Genomic DNA, 20,181 nt, shown 5'->3' on the forward strand with positions numbered 1-20,181 from the left:
GCTCCAACTTAAGGAAAGTCCATCTCCCATAGACTCCATTTTATCCAAATCATTTTTAAAAATGATTGCCTTTTTCTCTCGAATAATGAATATATTATCTTGTCCTGCATCCAAACTAAGATGTAATTAATTCTTATTGGAAGCAAAACCAGCCTATTGGGTTTATTTAATGTTTACATGATTTTCTAGTAGACTTAATTATGGAAAGATCTGTTATCCAGAAAACCCCAGATCCCGGTTCCAGATTCTGGATAACAGGTCCCTGTATGTTCTTTAGATTCAAGTATCAACTCTGTATCCAGCAGGTTTTAGATGGCAAATGGTTGAAGTTGAATTTTTAAAGAGACAGTACATGATAAATTTCAAAATGCGAATTTTCGATTTTTTTTCAAATTTGAATCGAATTTGGACTATGCCCTAGTCGAAGTACACAAAAATACAAAATTTTAATTTTTTTCATTCTAAATTCACCTCGATCTTTGATAAATCTGCCCCATAATGTAATTCTATTATTTTGGAGAGTAATGAGATTTGAATTTGAAAAAATTTGTAAAATTCGAATATCGAAATATATCATGTACTGTCTCTTTAAAAATTCGACCTCGACCATTCGCCATCTAAAACCTGCCAAATTGCTGTTTTAGCCTACGGGGGACCTCCTAGAACCCATTTGGAGTCAATTGGTAGACTTTTTTGGGAAAAATTTTGAATCAAATTCGACCGAATGCACTCTTCCTCCGATTCGAACCAATTTGAATTCGGCCAAAAATGCACCTATTTGATCGAAAACTGACCTATTCGACCAAAAAAAACTTCAACTTAATTTTCGGTTGGTCTTCTTGAATTCGAATTTCGAAGTTTTTCAATTCGAAATTCGACCCTTGTTAAATATGCCCGTTATTGTTAATTTATTTCTTAATTGTAGACATTGTAGACAAAGGAAGAATTAAGGTAGGTAGAAGTGTACTTTAAGGATACCAGCATACTACTTGGGTTAGGAGAGTGGGTCAGTTTTATAGGATATTGAGGCACACTAGATCAGGTGCAATATAAGCAACAGAAAGAAACAAATGCAGGAAAAACTCAGGGAGTAGAAAAGAGTATTAATGATCCAGCCTAGATTGTGTTTTTATCTCTCAGTGGTAGGTTAATCTTCTCTTTAATTTCTAATCAAGTGTCTGCTTAATGGCCCAGCGATATGTAAAACCTGCAATCCAATTAAATCTCTTAATGGGCTCAGCACTTTCAGTTCTATAGTAAACCTTAAGCTACTCTATGTAGCCCTGTCTGAGCAGAGGAATAATTAAAGGGGTAGTTCACGTATGTTATAGAAGGGCCAATTTTAAGCAACTTCTCAATATGTCTTCATTATTCCATCTCCATCTAAAAAACAAATGCTCTGTAAGGCTACACATTTATTGTTATTACTATTTTTTATTACTCATCTTTCTATTCATGCCATCTCCTATTCATATTCTAGTCTCTTATTCCAGGGGTCCCCAACCACCGGGCCGCTCCTGCCAGGGCAGCGGTCCTGGTGGGCCCTGGGCCACCCTCCGGACCCCCTGACCTCCGTACTTGACGCCACACATGCGCACAAGAAGATACACATATGCGCACAAGAAGGTGCGCACGGAGCCGCACTGCGTGCTTCAGTGCACGGAGACGCTGAGTGCTGGGGCCCACTGGGTCTTTTCCCGGTGTCCCTCCGGGCCAGTCAGACCCTGGCTCCTGCACTGGGCAGCCGAGCCCAGCCCACAAAAACGAGGCGCGCCCAACTTGCTGTCGAACCGCCCCCCAACCACACCCCCAACTCCACCCCCGGTCCTTGTAAAGAAAAATATATTTTTTTTTGCACCGGTCCCCGGTCCAAAAAGGTTGGGGGCCGCTATCTTATTCAAATTGATGCACAGTTGCTAGGGTAATTTAGACCCTAGCAACCAGATTGAAGAAATAGCATACTGGATAGCTGCTGAATAAAAAGTTAAACAACTCAAAATATGAAAACCAAATGCAAATTGTCTCAGAATATCACTCTCTACATCATATTAAGGGGCAGATTCACTAACTTCGAGTGAAGGATTCGAATGAAAAAAATTCGAATTTCGAAGTATTTTTTGGGTACTTCGACCATCGAATTGGTTAAATTCGTTCGAATTCGAACGAAATCGAACGAATCGAAGTAAAAATCGTTCGACTATTCGACCATTCGATAGTCGAAGTACTTTCCCTTTAAAAAAAACTTCGACCCCCTACTTCGGCAGATAAAACCTACCGAAGTCAATGTTAGCCTATGGGGAAGGTCCCCATAGGTTTGCTAACCTTTTTTTGATCTAAGGATTTTCCTTCGATCGTTGGATTAAAATCGTTCGAATCGTTCGATTCGAAGGATTTAATCGACCATTCGATCGATCGCAGGATTAGCGCTAAATCCTTCGACTTCGATATTCGAAGTCGAAGGATTTCAATTCGAGGGTCGAATTTCGAAGTATTTTTAACTTCGAAATTCGACCCTTAATGAATCTGCCCCTAAAAGTTAATTTAAAGGTGAACAACCCCTTTAAGCACATCTATAACAAGATTTAGTACCAAGGAATGCCAAAACGCTTACTTGTTCATATCAAAGAGGGTTCAGATGGAAATCCTCCATGTGCCATGTGAAGCAGAGATCTAGTTACTCCTGACTTTCTTAAAGGAGGAACAAACTTCTTATAAAAATAAAAACCCTACCCCCCCAACCCCACATAGACCCCCACAGCCTAGCTGCAACCCATGGCAAATGCTCCTAACTTTTAACTTACCCCTCGGTGCAGATTCAGGGATCGGAATTCACGGCAGCCATCTTCCAGGTCTTCGTGTCTTCCGGCGCTTCTGCAATTTCCGTCAATTTCGGTGAAATTCAATTTAAACCCCCTGGGCCACCATGCAGTTCCCTTAGGACAAGTGAGGATGCAGGTTGGGAATAGAAAGTTTATAGCAAATCAGTTTATATGAATTATTTTTAATGTAATTTCGAGTTCATCCAATAAAACTAACTATGGAATAGGTTTGGGGCACTTCCCTGTAGGTGTCAATATCCTTTTAAAGGAAAACTATACCCCCCCAAACAATGTAGGTGTCTATAAAAAGATATTGCATAAAACAGCTCATTTGTAAAACCCTGCTTCACGTAAATAAACCACTTTCATAATAATATACATTTTTAGTAGTATGTGCCATTGGGTAATCGTAAATGGAAAATTGCCATTTTAATAAATAAGGGCCGCCCCCCTGGGATTGTACGATTCACTGTGCACACAAACATACTAACAAACCATACTTTAGGTCACATGAGCCAATTAACAGACAAAAGTTCTGTCTTTTGTTTTAACACTTCTTCCTGTTACAGTTGGAGCTGCAGTAGTTCTGGTCAGCTGATCTCTGAGGCAGCACAGAGGCAAGGCAAGAAATGTAAAAGGGCAAGATTTACTTAAATATATAGACCAGTTTGGTAAGATTATTAAATATGCCACCTAATATGATGTAAACTATCTGTTGCTTAAGTGTTCATTTTGGGGGTATAGTTTTCCTTTAATGCACTGCTTGCTCACATACACAGGAGAGATTTGGTTTTTGAAAGACAAAGAAGAAAAGTGATAGTGCCCATACAAAGAACTGCCTGAGGCGCTTGTTCAGTATGGCAGCAGGTGGTGAAATCTATCCTATTAAATACTCCAGTTCCCACATTGTGAAAACATTAACAATTACAGCAGCAAACCAATTCTAGACGTGAAAGTTCCATTTAAGTTAAGAATATTCTACAAACTTTGTAAAGACACTCCTAGGATTGAGACGCAGAATATACTCAGTACACACTCAGTACTGGCAGAAGGGAACATTCTCAAAGAAATGCTGCCACCTGGTGGTGTTTAATTTGTTACCAAAGCTCCAGCTTGACAGCTAGTGCATAACATGTAGACATCTCTGTACTATTTATTTAATGTTCAATATCATCTATCTATCTGTCCGTCTGTCTATCTATCATTTATCTAACTATCTCTCTATCTATCTGTCTATCATCTATCTATCTATCTATCTATCTATCTATCTATCTATCTATCTATCTATCTATCTATCTATCTATCTGTCTATCATCTATCTATCTATCTATCTATCTATCTATCTATCTATCTATCTATCTATCTATCTATCTCTCTATCTGTCATCACTCGAGATGCATTTATGTTTTATTTTATTTATTCTTAACAGTTTATGTAATTAGGGATGCATCAAATCCAGGTTTGGGAATTGTTTGCCAATTCTAAACCGTTAGGGGGTTATTTATTAAGGTTCAAGTTGTGTTTTCCATGAGAAATTTGAGTTTTCAAGGTTATTTTTAGTCAAATATAAATTTTTTGAGTTAGAAAAAACTCTATAATGTTTTGATTTTTTTTTGTTTTTAAAAAAATAAAAATTTCGAGATTTTTTATACGCCGAACCTGGAAATCTGAAAATACACCATCTAAAACCTGTCAAGGTCATGTAGAAGTCAGTGGCAGAGGTCCCTTGAACTATTAGAAGATGTTAATAACCTTCATGATGTTCAAGTTTTTTTTCGGTGGGCTTCAATCGAAAACTCGATCAGTTTGTGCAATCCAAGTTTTTTCCCAAGGAAAACTCGATTAATTTGAGTTTTCAGGTTGTTGACCCTGACTTCACTGATAACAGTTTTTTCTTAAATTAGAAATCATTCAAGTTGTGAGTCCATTCGAAGTCTAAAAAAGTTAATGTGCAGTGGTGTAACTATAAGGGCAATAGATCCTGTCAAGAGAGGAGGCCCAGGAGGGAACACAAGCCTTCTACTCAGCATGTGACCTGCAAACCTCTAAACCTCTACGTTCCAGAATTCATCACTTCACCAGTGCCAGGCCTGGCCAGCCAGGTGCTCTAGGCAACCTGGCCGGCAGCTGCACCAAATAAGCGCACGCATGTGCACCAGTGCGAGTAGGTGCGAGCATCTGCACCAGCACGAATAGACGCGCATGCGAAAAAGGCCAGAGAGGGGACCGGCCTAGGGAGAGGAGCCAAAGAAGGTACGTGCCTGACGCCCCTCCAGCTTTGCGCCGTAGGCACGTACCTACTCTGCCTACTCCTAGTTCCGGCCCTGCACTTTACAATAGAACAAAGTAAGTGAGGAGTTGCATTACACTGTAAATCTTAGGCTATGGACAGGCAGAGCTTGGCTCTTAGTCTGTATATTTTTTTTAGGCTGAGAGAAGCATGTATGCTCCATGCCCCATCTCCGCTGATTTAAACTAGCATGCATGCAGGCAGATGCAAGTCAGCCCAAATACATGAAAGCAGGCCTGCACACAAATGGAAGCTGTTCAAATGAATGCAGCTGGAGCACACAGTGGATCCGCTTCTCTGAAAGCAGCGGAGTCAACACTCCATCCATGGCCTTAACGTTGTGGGGAATTGGTCCCAGGCAGATCAGACAGACTATAATGGTTTCCTTTCAGGCCTGGACTGGCATTATTTGGATTCTGGCAAATGCCAGAGGGGCTGCTGTAAGTTGCCATAGACAGGGTCGGACTGGGGGGCCGGGGCCCAGGGGCTTCTGCCTCAGGGCCCCCTTTGGCCCCCTGGACTGATGCCTTAGGCCCCACCTGTCCGCCCCCTCCATCTGGCGCACGTGTGCGCAAGCACTGCGTTTTCGTCATGACCGCCAGTAGCAGTAGGAAGAAAAGCAGGGTGCGGATCTGGGCTGGTGGGGCCCACTAGAGACGGATTTTTCCTGGTGTCCTTCCGGCCCAGTCAGACCCTGGCCATAGACACTTCCTATTAATTGGGCTGGTGGGGGCTGTTTGGGCCTCTGTGTTTTTGAAATGGCAGGACTGGACTCCCAGTCCAGTCCTGTTTCCTTTAAATCTATGGAATCAAGTGTGACTATGTATTTTTGGAAATTTAGATGCACCTTTTTTACGTAAGCCCAACTGAACTGAATCAGATCATGTCAAATAGATTAGAATTAGATGAAAATGATCAGCAGTAATGAAGGTAGAGAGGCTTGCACACTATAAAAGAGAATGGAGACATCCTGGGTACATCAAAGTATTGCAGAAGAAGGATGAAAACCAGCCAGAGGTCTGGTCTCTTGTAGTAATATAATTGTTCATCTCTGTTGTCCTGTTATCCAGATGTATATCGGAGAAAGTAAATTCAGAATGCTGATCTGTTCTCAATTTTACTTTATGTGTGGTGTGTATATATATATATATATGCCGGCACTCACGAAAAAATGGATCGATGTTGTCTGGGTGTTGCTATTTGGGCTCCAATGTGACATTGTATGTCAAGATACATTTTTTGCTACACTGTCCTGATTGCCCATTTAGTTGCTACACAATAACTAATTGTTTCCACATAGGAGTTACTGATGGAGCGCGCCCTTATTATAACTGGGGTTTACCTCTGTGTATTATATTGTATGATACATACAGTATGCACAAGTTTTAATTTTATTCTGTATTTTATGTTTACACCATTTTGTGGTTTTGTTATGTCACTTCCTCTGTTTGTCTGTGTTCTTTCCCACCACACCATGTATATATTCCATTTGTTGTATATCCGGTTCCAGCCGAAACTTTAGTTTTTGTCCAAAATAAATACTTTTTTGATATAATATAAAACCTGTGAGTGCGGTGTCTACAGCTTATATATATATATAAAGCTCTTTGTCGACAATAGATATATGGTGCCTTCCTCTGCAGGGTACTTAAAGGGGAACTCTGGCTTCCAAACCAAAATTTGATAAAATGGCCCACGTAACACAGAAACCGCTAACATATCCATCACAGTTACCTGTTTCTTCAAAAAGTATGAATAAATGCGATTTTCTATGCTGAAATCCAGCTGGTTAATAGTTATTCTCTTTCTGCATCATTTGAAATTCCTGTAGGGAAGGAGGGATTAAACACTGATGTTACAAACTAGTGATGTGCGGGCCGACCCGATACCCGCGGGTTTACCCGCTGGTCAGGCGGGTTCGGGTCGACCTCGCACTGCTCCTCGTGGGTGGCGGGCTTCAAATGTCGGCTTCCGACTTCCGGTTTTATAGTCTTGCGTCTGCTCGCCCCGCCCCTTTTGTGACGTCAACGGCGCGGCGGGTTGGCGCGGGTCTATAAAAGGACCCCGGTGCGGGCTGGAGCAGGGCGGCAGGGCGGGTTAGGGTCGGGTGCGGGTCAGGAAAACCCTGACCCGCACATCACTATTACAAACTTCTCCACAGCCTACAGACAGTATGCAGGAACTAAATAACCCACAATGCATTGCAATGTGATGTTCCATTCCTTATTGAAATCACATGTGCAGGGAATTGTGGGGTTTGGAGTATGCAGGCTAAGGACTGCTGTCTGCTGATACAAAGTAATAGCAGTCAGACAGCTCAGCAAAGTAGCAAAGTAGTCAGACAGATCAGCAGGAGAGCAGGGGGCTAGGCTTAGGGAGCTGTTTCAAACCATTAAAAATCAAGTCTGCATATTTTTTAATTGATGTATATTGCAAAGTTGTTTGAAATTATGTCTACTTTTCAAAAAGTTCAAGTTATGTTTGTGTGGAGTTCCCCTTTGAACACAATCTCCATGACCAATTAATACCATACAGAAATACTGTTGTCAACTTTCAACATATTTAACGTATTTTCACAATGTTCTACATATAGATTGATTGCATTCTGTGATTTCGTAAATTTGAATACACACAAGGGCACATCACTTTGTGTGTATGTATCGTTTGCACCAATATTTTCAGCATAGCACATGAGATACAGGCTGTGCCATTGTGTTACTATCTTTTTTTCAGATAAAGCAAGACCATTAATAAAGTGCCAGTCATACCGACAAATGGAATTTGTGTATCTTCACGTATAATGCGTTGTTTTACTTAGGAATGCACACAATACAGGATTCGGTTCGGGATTCGGCCAGGATTCAGCCTTTTTCAGCAGGATTCGGATTCGGCCGAATCCTTCTGCCCGGCCGAACCGAATCTGAATCCTAATTTGCATATGCAAATTAGGGGCAGGGAGAGAAATTGCGTGACTTTTTGTCAGAAAACAAGGAAGTAAAAAATGTTTTCCCCTTCCCACCCCTAATTTGCATATACAAATTAGGGTTCGGATTCGGTTCGGTATTTGGCCAAATCTTTCGTGAAGGATTTGGGGGTTCTTCTTTAACATGAAGTTACATTTAAATTAAATATTATAGAGAGCGTTTCTTTATTCAATTACCCATACTAATTGATGTGGTGGTTCACTAACATTTACCACATTTAACGTTTCAATGGCTTCACACAACTCGCCAAAGCGCCACTGAAATTACGCCTACAATTGAATTGCGGAGGCAGGGCGCATGCGTCGTGTAATCGCCCGGTATCTTATAGAGACTACATTTCCCGGCATGCAGCGCGTAGACTCGCGAGATCTCGGTAAGGTAGTTATGGGTATAAATTAGAATGTAGTGGATACGGAAGTTCTTTTATGCAGCCATGGTTGGAGTGTGCAGGTTAGTGGCGTGGGAATCTAACATCATCGCGTTGATGGTTAATGTTCTGGGGGTTGTAATGATAAATATAAGTGTCTTGCATCGTTGTCAACTATTGCTAGTTGAATGGTTTGCTTTTAAAGTGATGTGCATAATAACCCTGTTCCCCAATACCATGTGTGGCCCTTAACTTTGTGTTTTTTATTCGCTGGTTGACCAGAAGCACGTGCACAATCTTCAAAATTACATTTCCCATAACTTTCTCACTGATTTGTTTAGGAAACTTGCCAGGGCCCATTTTGCATAGGTGAATTTAGCAGCAAACTGACCTTAAGGGCAGGAACTACTTTTAGCAGTAGGCAAGTTTAAAGCTGTGGATTTAATCCTATGTTAAACTAAAGATAAGCTGTATACTGTAAGATTGTTTGGTAAGCGGATCTACTTAATCGAAGAGTATAGCCACCTTAAAAGAGAACTAAACTCTAAAAATAAATAGGGATGCGCCGAATCCAGGATTCGGCCTTTTTCAGCAGGATTCGGCTGAACCTTAATTTGCATATGCAATTTAGAGGTGGGGAGGGAAAGCACGTGACTTTGTCAGGGAAAAAAGAAGTAAAACATTTTTCCCCTTCCCACCCCTAATTTGCATATACTATTTAGGGTTCTGTATTCGGCTGAATCTTTCACTAAGTATTTGGGAGTTCAGCCGAATCCAAAATAGTGGATTTGGTGCATCCCTAAAAATAATATGGCCAGAACAGATTTCTTAATTTATTACACCAACCTAAAGTTTCAGTTTCTCCAGTAGCAGCAAGGATCCAGGACTTCAAACTTGTCACAGGGGTCACCATCTTGGAAAGTGTCTGCGACACTCACATGCTCCGTGTGCTTTTAGCTGCTGCAAATTATCCGCAGAATTGTCTGTTTAAGATGATGCTACAGGGCTGATTATTAAATTCTGATGCTAGTTGTGCTGGCATATAGTAATTATCTGTATTAATGACTAATCCGCATTATATTGTCACATTTATATTTAGTGTACTGTATATTTTGTAGGGATGCACTGGATTCAGATTTGGCAGAACTGAATCCTAATTTGCATATGCAAATTAGGGACTGGGTGGGAAATTGTGACTTTTTGTCACAAAACAAGGAAGTAAAGTGTTCCACTTCCTACCCCAATTTGCATATGCAAATTCAGGATCGGTATTCGGCCGATCTTTTGTGATGGGTTCGGCCGAATCCAAAATAGTGGATTGGGTGCATCCCTAATATTTTGAGTCAGTAATTGAGGTCAGTAACAGCAGCAGCACAGAGCATGTGCAGTGAATCGGCAGAAAAGATGGGGGAGCTACTGGGGCATTTTTGAAAGCACAGATTCATGGTGTTGGTCTGAGGGATTGGGACTAGCAAATTACCTAAAACGCTATAGAAAAGTGCAAATTGATTTAAGATATGCAGGGTTTGTGTGCACTAGTGAAAATGGTAAAAGCACTTTTTTTATATATTTTTTTTTTTACTGCTTTGTCTCATGGCAAATTATCATTGAAGGGGGTTTCATTGTAACTACATTAATCCACCTGCATTAACTGCAATCCAATGAGGGCTGCATTTAATCTATAACATGTTTGTTTTACAGGTCTTTGCCATGTCATAATGAATCACCTGAAGGAGTTCTATTCACTCATAATGTGATGTAAGTAACCAATGCAGGGGGAAGACTCTGGATAGTTTTAGCTTTATTATGGCAACTGTGCCCTATGATGAGTTCAACCTGAAATATAGCTGGAATTACCGGCAGATTGTAGGTGGTGAGACTGGTTTTCTGAGAGCTTTGTAAGAAACGGTAAATGAGTGCATTTCACAAGCAGTTCTATAAAGTTTTTTTTTTTTTTTTTCAGGCAGGACTTTCTGCATAGCAACCAATGGTAAGTGTCTGGTGTCTATTGGCATGTGTGTGATTTCTGGTACCTAGTTTTGTGCTGCGATCATTGTAGAGCAGGACAGGGCACTCTGCAGCTGTACATAGGCCCTATAGTACTGAGTTGGCCTGTGGGCTAAAAGGATACAATTGAAGAGGAGTTGTAGAGCAGCAGATCCTTAGGGTGAGGGCACATGCTAAGATTCTGGGGAAATTAGTCACCCAGCAGCAAATATCCCTGAAATGCAAGGGCAAGAATATTAATAGCTGGCGGGATGGCACTCGGATCGCTTTTTGCAAAGTTGCTTCACAAGGAAACTTTGGGCGACTTGGGCAAACCTGAAATTGTTTAGAATGCCATCCCACCAATGATTAGCCGGTGGTAAAACACTTCGGGAAGATTAGTCTACAGATTTGTTGCTGGGCGACTAATCTCCCGTAATCTTAGTGTGCCACCACCCCTATAAACTATACACCCAAAATTAATATTTAAGCAACAGTTGTATCACTTATGTGGCATGTTGAAGAATCTTGCCCAACTAGAATATACAGTATATTTCGAGATATATTGCCATTTTACATCTTTTGCCTTGAACCACCATTTTGTGATGGGTTTGTGTTGCTGCAGACATCACCTGACTAGAAATACTACAACTCTTAAACCTCAGAACTGTCTGTTAATTGGCTCATGTGACCTAACATGTATGTTTAGCTTGGTTTGTGCACCATGAATCCTGGGATCCCAAGGGTATGGCCCTTCTTTTAAATGGCAATTTTCTATTTGATTACCCAATAGCACATGCTTCATATAAATAAACCATTTTCATAATATATTTTAGTAGTAAGGTTTTTACATATTAGCCGTTTTATTCAATATCTTTAGAGACTTATATTGGGAGGTATAGTTTCCTTTATTCCCTGCAGCCAGGACTGGTTAAAGGGGGTTGTACACCTTTAAACTAGTTGTTTTCAGATAGATCACCAGAATGTGTCACCATATATTCTAATTAAGTGTAGTGTAATTTTTCACCTTCTAAAGCTTTGGGAGGCCGGTTGTCAACCCTGTGAACTGTTCTAAATTAATACATTTAGCAAATACAATTATCTCATTTGTCCCTGCTGAGCAGAATCTCTGGGTTTCATTACAGGCAGCTGTAAGAATTGATACAATAGTTGCTAATACTCCAGAGATGCTGCTGAGAAATGTATCAACTAAATGTTGCAAAATTGTAACAGTTCAGAATCTGTATATGAATTACTGAGCTGCCAGACTCAAACACCAGAGACATGAACATTCAACTTTAAAATTAGATTTTAGAAAAAACTTAAAATTAATAATGGAAAGTAATTGAAAAAAGTCTTATTTCTGGGGAACAGTCTGAAAACTGAACTGAAAAAGGTGTTTGGAAGGTGGAACACCCCTTTAAGCTTGCTTTTATATGCTATGGCTACTTTTCAATTGTCCTTAAAGGGATACTGTCATGGGGTATCTTTTTTTTTTTTTTTTTTTTTTTTTCCCAAAATGAATCCATTAATAGTGCTGCTCCAGCAGAATTCTGCACTGAAATCCATTTCTCAAAAGAGCAAACAGATTTTTTTATATTCAATTTTGAAATCTGACATGGGGCTAGACATATTGTCAATTTCCCAGCTGCCCCAAGTCATGTGACTTGTGCTCTGATAAACTTCAATCACTCTTTACTGCTGTACTGCAAGTTGGAGTGATATCCCCCCCCAGCAGCCAAACAAAAGAACAATGGGAAGGTAACCAGATATCTTGTGTTAGGGAGCTGTTAACAGCTGCCTGGCAGATCTAAGAACAACACTCAATAGTAAAAACCCATGTCCCACTGAGACACATTCAGTTACATTGAGAAGGAAAAAGAGCAGCCTGCCAAAGTGCAGGCACATGACCAGGGGCAGCTGGGAAATTGACAAAATGTCTAGCCCCATGTCAGATTTCAAAATTGAATATAAAAAAATCTGTTTGCTCTTTTGAGAAATGGATTTCAGTGCATAATTCTGCTGGAGTAGCACTATTAACTGATGCATTTTGAAAAAAACATGTTTTCTGATGACTGGATCCCTTTAAAGGAGAAGGAAAGGTTAAAACTAAGTAAGCCTTATCAGAAAGGTCCATCTAAATTCACATCTAAATTCACTAGGAAACCCTCAAAGTAGTGCTGCTCGGAGTCCTCTGTCAAAAGAAACTTCTATTGTGTCCACTTGGGCTTCTGTATCAGACTTCCTGCCTTTATCTTAAACCTTATGCTCAGTTTGATGACAGTGTTAATACTGCAGCTGCTATCCTAAATAGAGCTAGAGCTTTTTACTCGGGGATGGTAAAGCATTCTAGCTTGCACTACTGCAATAAAATGCCTCTGTAGCTTTCCTTCATTAAGTTTGTTTTGGTTTTTTAACCTACTCTTTACAGCTCTGCTATTTATATTCCAGTCTTATTCCAGATCAAATCTGCGTAACTGTTACTCTACCTGCAATCCAATGAGTGCTGCATTTAATCTAGAACATGCGGTCTGTTTTACAGGTCTCGGCCAAGTCATAATGAATCACCTGAAGGAGTTCTATTCACTCACAATGTGATGTAAGTAACCCATGCTGGGGAAGACTCATGGTAGTCTTAACTTTATTATGGCAACTGTGCCCTGTGATGAATTAAACCTAAAATATAGCTGGAATTACCGTCAGATTGTAGGTGGTGATACTGGTTTTCTGAGAGCTTTGTAAGAAAAGGGTTATTGGAGCATAATTCACAAAATACTAGTTCTAAAGTTTGTTGTTTTTTTTTTTTCAGGGAAAGACCATTATGATGAAACATTTTCAGATGTCTTATCTCTTTAAGGTAACTTTTAGTGTTATAGTAACTTTTAGTGTTATAACTATTCAGTTGTGTTTTTTTTTTTTTTTATACTCTTCACTCTAATTTTCATATTCCAGTCCTCTTCCAAAATCTGTGTAATCCATTCTGTCTTGCAGGTCTCTGTCATGTCATAATGGATCACCTGAAGGAGTTGTAGTATTACACAATGATGTAAGTAACCCATGCAGGGGAAGACCCAGGCTAGTCTTGGCTTTACTATGGTAACTGTGCTCTATGATTAATAAACCTGAAATATAGCTGGAATTACCGGCAGATTGTAGGTGGTGATATTGGTTATTCTGAGAGCTTTAAGAAAAAGGTAAATGGGTGCAATTTACAAAAGGAAGAGTTCTAAAACTTTTTTTTTTTTTTCAGGCAGTACTTTTTGCATAGCAACAAGGGTAAGTGTTGAATGGTTTACCTTAAATGGGCAGAATGTCTGTCTGTTCAGGACAACCTTAGTCTATTGGCATGTGTTGACAATGATTTCTGGTACCTAGTTATTTTGTGCTGTAGAGCAGCAGAACCGAACATAGGCCCCATAGTACTTTTGAGTATTTGCCTGTGGGCTAATAGGATGGCTACAACGTGAGCCTATAAATGTGTATAGCAACCATTGTATTCCAATGTTCCTTTGTTTAGGACAACTGCCCAAATGACTGGATTTGCAGGAAGTGGAGTTGTGAGCAGTAGCTCCTCAAAGGAACCATAACCAAAAATAGGAAGTGTTTTAAAGTAAGGAAAATATAATTGTGCTGCACTGGTAACTGTTTGCTTCAGAAAAACTGTTTTATATAAACAAGCTGCTGTGTAGCCATGGGGGTAACCATTCAAATATGTAAAAGGAGAAAAGGCACAAATACACTCTTTAGTATACAATGGGATTCTTCACTTATCTGTTATCAACTATGCTTGAATGGCTACACGGCAGTTTGTTTAAATAAACTTGTTTTTTCTGAAGCGCACAACTTATTTTGGTGTCTAGGCAGTGTTGTGTGTATGGCATGAGACAAGTCAATACCTTCTTGCTTTCAAAAGGCTTCACTTTGCATGTAAAATGCTAGTGAAGGGCTTTTTGACTCCTTTTAGCCTTTCTCACCCTAACCAGGTTTGGTTTTCCAAACTCCCAGACTATCATTCACTGCATCGTACTTAAGTTAATTTAAATATGAACACCCCTTAATATTCTCACGTTTATTGCAGCCGTATGTCACTATTTGTAACATTATGCTGAGTAAATGGGAGGGCTCTAAGGCTACAATACAAACTCCTATTTATAATCCAGTATTAGTCAAATCCATTTGTGGTTGCTAGGCTAATCTGCAGAAATTGCAAACTGGAGAGTTGCAAATTCAAAAACCACAAATAATATGAGAACCAGTTGCAAATTCTCAGTGTCACACTCTAGATTAAATATATTATGATGTAAAGTTGAACAACCTCTTAAGACTTTCTGTAAAAAAAAAAAGGCCGTTGGCTAGTAAAATGAGCAAGTAAAATGAGCATGATGAAACCAGGATATAGGAAGTGCCGTCTGATGCGATAACTGACGAGAACCTTTTCCTGTTCTGACTTTAATGTGATTTTCCTCTCCCTCCCAGTGGGCAAATGAATCACTGTGCCTCACTCATAATTTCTTTTGCAGGTTACCCAGACAGGTCACAGCAGCAAGAAGGTTACCCAGACAGGTCACAGCAGCAAGAATGGGGATATGTTAAGAGACCATAAACTGGTGGGTATAACACTAGGTAATAAAAGCATTTGTGGCATCCCTGACCATTCTTTGCCAGAGGTTTGCTGGAATTTCTGTGCAGTTTGTATGTAGCCTGTGATGTTGTGTTATCCCTGTCTGAACATTTATGAGGGACATTTTTATCCACTGAGGCTTCATTCTAGGAACTAGGTTATCTGACTGGCAACCTCTGGTCCTTAAACTGGAAAGAGAAATGTTTAATTTAGGATTAATTGGGGGAAATGTATTAATTTAGGATTAATTGGGGAAATGTACTAATGGCAGACACTAAAATGCCTTTTACCCAAGGATCCTCCTAGGAAGGCAGCTGTAAATATTGCATGTTGTGTGCCATGAACCTTGTGAATACAGCAGCACTTGCATATACCTTCACTTGTATATCCCATGCCACAACATGACTTCTGTGGGTGCCTTTCTGTATCTGGGTATAACCAAATTTTCAGGTCCAATTTACCTGGATATTTGTTTGCTTCCCGTTTTTCATGAGATTACTTGGAATTCGCATTTTAGTTTCCCGTTGGCCAGAAGCAATTTTTATTAGTGGAAAAAGCTGTGAGCAATTAACTGCATCCATGTTCACCTATATGCTAGACACGTGGTAGAACATGGGCAAACAACTGTACATAAGCCTGGATTTAATTGGCAAATGACTAGATCCTGAGGTATTTTCTAAAACATAGTATCTTTTTACAGGACTCTACCATGTGCTGATGATACATTGAAGGAGTTTTCACAATGTCGGGTAAGTAGGAAACTTGTGCAGTGGAAGCCAACTAGAAGCAATTTTAGCCACAAACATAAATGTTTTTATTGTTGTGCCTTATGATGAATTAAACCTGAAATATAGCTGGAATTACCGTCAGACTGTAGGTGGTGATACTGGTTGCTCTGAAGGCATTATAGTGGAATTGTTGAAATGTATCATTCAAGAAGGCCAAAACCTGTTATAATTTAGTGTTGCCATGCACTGGCAAGGTGAGAGTCTGATTTGGCATGTGGAATGACAGGCTGAGAATCCACTCCTGCTGCCCTTCTGGATGCTGTGCCTGCACCCTGAAACATTACTTCTGATTGAGTGCAGGTAGATTCCGTGAAACTTGTGATTTTGCACAGGAATTGCCACGTCTGCCTGCACCTGAGTGGAGGTTGATAGATACTTGGTGCAGGCACAAGGCAGCGACCAAACAGGTTCTCTGCCTGTGGAATCCATTGGTGTGACCCTAGTCTAAAGCTAATGTGTTTGCTTCAGACACACTGCAATAACCCATAGCAACCAATATTTGCCCAAATGGCCATAAGTGTCTTTTTCCAGCCAGCTGAAGATGGAATAATGCATGGAACAATTTGATTGGTTGCCACGGGTAACTGCCTACAGGCAAATTGGCCCAGAATTGATAAATTACCCCATTGTGTGAACAAGCTCGTATAGTAATGGTGGCAATTGAAATGGGGTAAAACCGCACAGGGTAGATAGCAGATAAAGGACAAGCTTTAAAGGACAAGCTTTGTAGAACACAATTAGTAGTACTTATCTAGTATCTACTGTGTAACATCAGCTGCCCTATGGTTACACAGCAACTTATTTATATGTTCTCACTTTTAGAAGTGCAGGGTAATCTTAGTCTTTCTGTAACATTGGTGTGTAGGCAGTCATTTTGCCTGGTCATGCTTTCAGAAAGCGAGCACTTTATTATGGAAGTGCTTTCTGGCAGGCTGTTTTCTCTTACATTCCAGGTCCCACAGATTGTTACATTGAGTAACAATCTGTGGGACCTGGATTTTACTATTGAGTGCAGTTTAGATCTACCAGGCAGCTGTTAACCAGATAGCAGCTCCCAAAAACAAGAGACCTTCCCATTCTGTTGGGGTTCGGTGGGGCTGGTGTGGGGGGTGATATCATGCCCCACAGTAAAGTGACTGAAGTTCATCAGAGCACAAGTCACATGACTGGGGGCATCTGGGAAACTGACCAGAGCACAAGTCACATGACTGGGGGCATCTGGGAAACTGACTGTCTAGCCCTTTGTTGGATTTCAAAATTAAATATGAAAAAAACATCTTTAAGGATTTCAGTACAAAATTCAGCTGGAGAAGCACTATTAACTGATGCGTCTTGAAGAAAGTTCCCATGACAGTATCCCTTAAGTATCAAGTGTACCTTAAACCATAGCAGCCAGTTGTTTAGTATTTGAAGTTGCATTACTGTGCAGCTAAACACAGATGCAATTCTGGTGGATAGAGGGGTTTGGTTGTGGGTCTATATAGTATTAAAAAAAATTTCTCACTCCTTTAGGGATGATTGCCATGGCATATTGTATTCTTCAAAGAATATTGTGGAACAATCAACAACCCAAATACTAGACACTAGCTTCAGTGGAACAAAAGCCAGCACACAACTTGACTTTCTGCAGAAGCAGGCCCTGCATCTATGGTGAACTTAAAGGTCAGCCTCCAAACTTCAAGAACAATGTTTATATACCCCCCTGTAAGAATCCTGCAGGCATGAGCCTAGAGTTCCTTGTTAGCAGGCACTACTCTCTAATAATGGGTTAGTATGTTGTCCAGGAAGTAAACATGATGAAAACGGGATATAGGAAGTGCCGTCTGATGCGATAACTGACGAGAACCTTTTCCTGTTCTGATTAGAAGTCTGAGCAGATACAGACTCTTTGAGCCATAACCCAATTTTTTACTTTAATGTTCTTTGGGTCTATTGCAGTTTCAACTGGTCGTAACAGCAGGAACTCTGGGCAATGGTTGAGACAAAGAGGTATGTATAATGGTACCTAGGGAAAAGTGTAAGTTCAACATTACATGCCAATTTTTGTTTGGGAGGGGTGCTGTGCATTCTCTAGATATAAATGCCTAACATGGCAGATCTGTTCTATAGCCTGTGATGTTTTGTTATCCCTGTCTGAAATACCTTGAGGGAAAAATTCTTTACTGAGGCTTCCTACATTATCAATGCATTGACTTCCATGCAAATGACAAGATTTACCTAAATTCTTTATACTGCCATTTGTTTTGAATTGGAATTAAATTATTTTTTTTTCTCTCCAGCAGATTAGCTGCAATTTATGCCAAGAAGGAATGGACACGTCCCTGACACATTCTGGAATGACATCTGCTTCATCACTCTAGGAATGTTCCTCATGGCAAGAGGCTATGGGTGGAATCTGCATTGCTTTCGTTTTGTTTCTAGAGGGTGTCTGTTAAATTAAAACTTAATAAAAAGCACTTGAGGCACCCATGTGTCTTGCAAGGTTTGCTTCCTGTACATTACACATGACTTCTAATGGTACTTTCACTGTTTTGCACACTATACAGTACCTGAATAAATACTTTTAGATAAGTTTAACACTGCAGTTAATGTATTTACTAGAAATAAAATGTGTCCAGTGGGATGCTTAGACTGGATAACTAAAAAAAAAGTTGGGACTCTCTGCCTCTGGAGGGTTTAATTTAAGGTGCATCTTTTTTTCTGTAGGACTGATTATACAATGTTATACTGTTAAACTAAGTGTCATTATCTCCCTAATCTAGATAAATCTAGATAATGCTGAATAATAGTATAGCATTTGTAGCCAAGCCCAATATCCAAACAGACAAATGGCAGCCTCCTTAAGAATTTTCTGATACTTATTGAAAATAGTTGTAGCAATGGCTGATTAATGAGATACTAGGCCCCCGGGCTACATTCCTGCTCACCATCCTTCACTGCTGGGTCAGGATGCCTGTGTATCCAATTCCAGGCATGTGTGAACCTAAGCCAGGCCTGGTTTGGCTCCTTTCCTGTGTTCTCACAGAAGGTGTGCCTAACCAGACCCTACAACACAGACAGGTAATTAAAATGGTAATTAGGTCATAGGGTGGGCTAAGTTTTCCCCTGATCATATGGAGTCCCTAGGGTAGCTTGTGCGTTAATCCAGTGCTGGCTGTAAGTGCAATGACACACAGATTTGTTGCCCATGGCAAAAATGCATTACTGCAGGTGAGTAATCTGCCAAAAATGTTTTCCCACAGGCAATCCACAAAAGCATTTTTGGGCCATTTGTCACGTGGTAGTGCAGATTTCACAATCATTGTCCAAAGATGCAGTTGTCAGGAGATCCCCATGTATACAAGCAGTGATAATCCTGGCAATTAAAAACAATATATCTGCCTGCCTTTGAGGTACAATTACATTACAGGGTATCCTAGGCCATGTGAGGCAGATTCTCCCCCCCTCTATAAAATAGATTAAAAACACCAGAGTTAGATTCAAGGAAAAGAACTTTCATTTGAAGCAGCATAGGTGGTTGTTCAGTGAGGACAATGATATTGTGGAATGTCCTGCTAAATAATGTGAAGGCTTATTCTGTTTGTGCCTTTAAGAACAGCTTCGATGGTTTCTGGGGCAAACAATATCCAAGCCAAACCATGAGCTTCTGGTTGGGGATCACTGCTCTACATGAATATCCAGCATTTTTTTTGAAGGGCCAAGCCTTAAACACAGAGTACTGAATTTCCATTTCAAGATATCTAGTAGTACAGTAGCTATTTGTAATTAACATTCAAGCTCAGGTTTGTTGGGTTACAAATGGCCATATGTTCAGTATGTTGTGCATAGATGCAGAGGAATGCTGGACAATTGGGTTAATATTTCTGAAATGTACATGTGGGCCTGTCACTAAATCAGATATTTTCAGAGGAGCGGCAGCCCTGGGGGGAAAAAGGCAACCCTATTGAACTAAGCTTCTATTGGCACCCACTAGTGAAGTGAACTTTCATTGTCTTCCAGACAACCACTTTATTCCAGGGGTGTCCTGGGCACAAGCGCTCACCCCAAATCACAAACTAACTCCTTCAGTCTGCACTCACTCGGCTACAGATCTATATAAATTGTGGTAAGGGCAGTGGTACACTGGATGTCTTGTCTCCCATGATGAATCTGAGCTACAGTGGGCAACAAAACAGCCATTGTTTCTCACCAGCTATAATGCAAATTGCTGTTGGGGAAACATATGCTGCTCACTACTTTCAATAGTAGCCAGAGGTTTCTTTGCAAGGAGACTTCAGACAACTTTGTACAGCATACGTCTCCCTGGCTTTTTATACTCTGTGTCAG

General features: G+C 40.3%; 1 long non-coding RNA gene and 6 other non-coding genes across 12 annotated transcripts; all 7 read left to right on the top strand.

Annotated features, from left to right (window-relative positions):
• Positions 1–8,463: 8,463 nt before the first annotated feature.
• Positions 8,464–18,432, top strand: LOC108701134. Of its 6 annotated transcripts, none has more exons than XR_001933103.2 (12): positions 8,464–8,543; positions 10,162–10,218; positions 10,424–10,450; positions 12,989–13,045; positions 13,256–13,303; positions 13,438–13,492; positions 13,697–13,722; positions 14,967–15,053; positions 15,768–15,816; positions 17,368–17,517; positions 17,794–17,844; positions 18,135–18,432. It is a non-coding gene; the product is annotated as an uncharacterized LOC108701134 (long non-coding RNA). The 6 variants fall into 6 exon arrangements; XR_001933105.2 differs by having other exon boundaries at positions 18,138–18,432; XR_001933104.2 differs by lacking the exon at positions 8,464–8,543 and adding an exon at positions 9,756–10,007.
• Positions 10,281–10,353, top strand: LOC121398587. The gene has a single exon (XR_005964408.1). It is a non-coding gene; the product is annotated as a small nucleolar RNA SNORD65 (small nucleolar RNA).
• LOC121398588 lies at positions 13,107–13,179 on the top strand. The gene has a single exon (XR_005964409.1). It is a non-coding gene; the product is annotated as a small nucleolar RNA SNORD65 (small nucleolar RNA).
• LOC121398589 lies at positions 13,554–13,626 on the top strand. Its single transcript, XR_005964410.1, has one exon. It is a non-coding gene; the product is annotated as a small nucleolar RNA SNORD65 (small nucleolar RNA).
• On the top strand, positions 14,822–14,895 carry LOC121398581. Its single transcript, XR_005964402.1, has one exon. It is a non-coding gene; the product is annotated as a small nucleolar RNA SNORD49 (small nucleolar RNA).
• On the top strand, positions 15,895–15,968 carry LOC121398590. The gene has a single exon (XR_005964411.1). It is a non-coding gene; the product is annotated as a small nucleolar RNA SNORD65 (small nucleolar RNA).
• Positions 17,645–17,718, top strand: LOC121398582. Its single transcript, XR_005964403.1, has one exon. It is a non-coding gene; the product is annotated as a small nucleolar RNA SNORD49 (small nucleolar RNA).
• Positions 18,433–20,181: the final 1,749 nt, after the last annotated feature.

This window comes from Xenopus laevis, chromosome 9_10L (genome assembly GCF_017654675.1).
Source record: "Xenopus laevis strain J_2021 chromosome 9_10L, Xenopus_laevis_v10.1, whole genome shotgun sequence".
NCBI classification, from domain to species: Eukaryota; Metazoa; Chordata; class Amphibia; order Anura; family Pipidae; genus Xenopus; species Xenopus laevis.